A 3,108-nucleotide genomic window follows, 5' to 3' on the forward strand; every position below is an offset into this window, starting at 1 on the left:
AAAAAAAAAAAAAAAAAAAAGAAATTACTTACAGGTATTCAGCTGGTATAGATGATGGTTATATGCTTTTCAGTAAAAGGGGTAAGAATTTTCACCTAAATTTTTCACTAAGTTAAGAAAATTATCACCAAGGAAATATAATTACTTGATGAAATTGACACACAAGATAGGGGTTTCACCCAAGACAAAACATGCTTGGAAATTGACAGCTGAGTTTGAAGGGAATGTTGTATTTCCATAAAACACATCACATGCAATATATTAACGAATGTAAAATGAGCAACAAATAGGAACATTTGCCCTTTCTGCCAAATCTACCAGTAGTGACTTTTATATGGAAAAATGACAGTTCACAGCTTCACTATTTCTTCCTTTTCTTTCCATATGGAAATGATTACCTTTTTGCTGTTTTTCTTATCAACTGTTGCTATGATTTAAAATACTGAACCATATCTTATTTCTAAGGAATGTAAAAAGTGGTCTGTTCTGCTGCTAAAAGGCACACCCCACTGCTGCATTTCGTTAACCCAAGTATACTTGAAAAATAATTAGATCATAATTTTTACAAAACAAGTTAAAGTAATTGTTTAAGCATTGAAGAGATCCACAGACTGAAACAATTTCCCAGACTAAACCAGCACTCATGAAGATCTGTAACTGAGTGTCTCACCAGGGGTCAATGCGATTCTGAGGAACCTTGCTAGAAGTTAACTTGAAAGAAAGTCATAAGTTGAAATCATTTGATATTTGAGAAAATTCATGAGGTACCAATAGGGGCAAGTATATTTCTAATTTGGCAACTCATGGAATCATTAGCAGGTGAATATTAGAAGCAAATCCCAACTAGACAGAGCTCTGGGTCCATTTGCTTATGCTATTTGACCCTTTTTCATGATCCACAACTGCATTATTTGATATGTAAGGTTACCTATTATATATATATATGTGTGTGTGTGTGTGTGTGTATATATATATATATATTTTTTTTTTTTTTGGAGACAGGGTCTTGCTCTGTCACCCAGGCTGGAGTGCAGTAGCATGATCTCAGCTCACTGCAGCCTCAACCTCCCAGCTCAAGCAATCCTCCCACCTTAGCCTCACTAATAACTGGGACTATCGGTGTGCACCACCATGCCCAGCTAATTTTTGTATTTTTGGTACAGATGAGGTTTCCCCATGTTGCCCAGGCTGGTTTCAAACTCCTAGGCTCAGGCCATCCACCTGCCTCGGCCTCCCAAAGTGCCGAGATTACAGGCATGAGCCACCATACCTGGCCAATACCTAAATATTTTAAAGCTTGGGTTAAAACATTTACATGGAAAATAATTTTTTTCTTGTCTACTTGGAATAACAAAATTTTGGCTCTTAAAGTTGTGATTTTAAGTTAAAAATTAACACCAAGATGCTGATGTCAAAGCTTCCAAATGGGGTGGCATTGAAAATGTACTTTGATTTGTGTGGAGATAATGGCCAGTCAGCCAGGACAACATTGGCTGTCTTAGCTCCTGGGCGCACAGATCCAGAAAACTTTGAAAGTGTAATTTCTTAGATTGTGAGGTAACTGGCATATTATGTTGTCAGACATTATCCTGCAGAGCCAGAATGCACCCCTGTGGACAATGAGCACAGTGTGAATGCAAACTCTTTCTTATTGTCAAGCTCTTTCTCTCTTATCTTCCCCAATCTGTGCTTTTCTCAAGAGCTTAAGCTGTAGAACCTGTTTTTTCCCATGCATTCGCCACTTCCAGCCCTGGGATGTCCCCGAAAACTCTCCTCCCCCATCGGCCGTTACTATTCAATCTACAACATCTTTCAACATCTTTCTCCTATATTTTACCCATCACTTAGAACTCACTAAGTATGCCAACAATTCACTATTATCAGTCAATTCATCCATTCAACCAGTATCTATTCAGTGCCAGGCACTGAGGAAGACGTTAGGGATACAGGGATCAGTGCTACCTTGTCTGAATGAAGAAGCTTCTTGGGATGTTTAGTGCTACAATTCTAGCGTCCTAATTATTGCTTGTTATCTTGCCTGTGTGCATATTCACATTTTTTCCAGGAAAGGATGTGGTCCAAGAAAGAACAGTGAACTCAGAGCTCTGGTCTGGGCTAGACTTAAGTGTTGAAATGTCTCTTCACTGGCTCCGTAGGCTCTATAAACTCTGCTTTGCAGTGTACATACCAGTGATTCTTCTCCTGACCACCATGTGTATCACACTTGAATTCCTGTCCAAAATTTTCTTTTAAAACATACTGCATATGTCCCTAACCCACTGTCTTCTCTACTGAGCCCTAAGTTTGGCAGATACCCCTTTCTTGTTCTGCCACCTACCCACCAAATATAGCTTTAACCACTAGCTTGCCATTTTGGGCCAATAATCTTTTATTTTATTTTATTTTATTTATTTTATTTGTTTTTTTTTTTTTGAGATAGGGTCTCACTCTCTTGCCCAAGCTGGAGTGCAGTGGTGCAATAATGGCTCACTGCAGCCTCAACCTCCGAAGCTCAAGTGATCCTCCTGCCTCAGCCTCCTGAGTAGCTGGGGCTACAGTGATACACCACTACACTTGGCTAAATTTTTTATTTTTAGTAGAGATGAGGTCTGACTATGTTGCCCAGGCTGGTCTCAAACTTCGAGGCTCAAGTAATCCTCCTACCTTGGCCTCCCAATGGCCCTCCCTCCTGGGATTACAGGTGTGAGCCACCGTGCCTGGCCAACCAACAGTCATTTATGTGAAGAGATATTTCCTCAACTATATCAATCATACTGTTTCCTATGGGTTTGAGGAATGTGAGCTAAAAGAAAACTGGCTTTAGCCAGGCACGGTGACTCATGCCTGTAATCCCAGCACTTTGGGAGGCTGAGGCGGGTGGATCACCTGAGATCAGGAGTTCGAGACCAGCCTGGCCAACATGGTGAAACCCCAGCTCTACTAAAAATACAAAAAATTTGCTGGGTGTGGTGATGCACATCTGTAATTCCAGCTACTCGGGAGGCTGAGGCAGGAAAATTGCTTGAACCCGGGAGGCGGAGGTTGCAATGAGCTGAGATCGTGCCACTACATTCCAGCCTGGGTGACAGAGCAAGACTCCATCTCAAA

The sequence above is a fragment of the Mandrillus leucophaeus genome, unplaced genomic scaffold (assembly GCF_000951045.1).
Source record: "Mandrillus leucophaeus isolate KB7577 unplaced genomic scaffold, Mleu.le_1.0 Scaffold20, whole genome shotgun sequence".
Classification (NCBI taxonomy): domain Eukaryota; kingdom Metazoa; phylum Chordata; class Mammalia; order Primates; family Cercopithecidae; genus Mandrillus; species Mandrillus leucophaeus.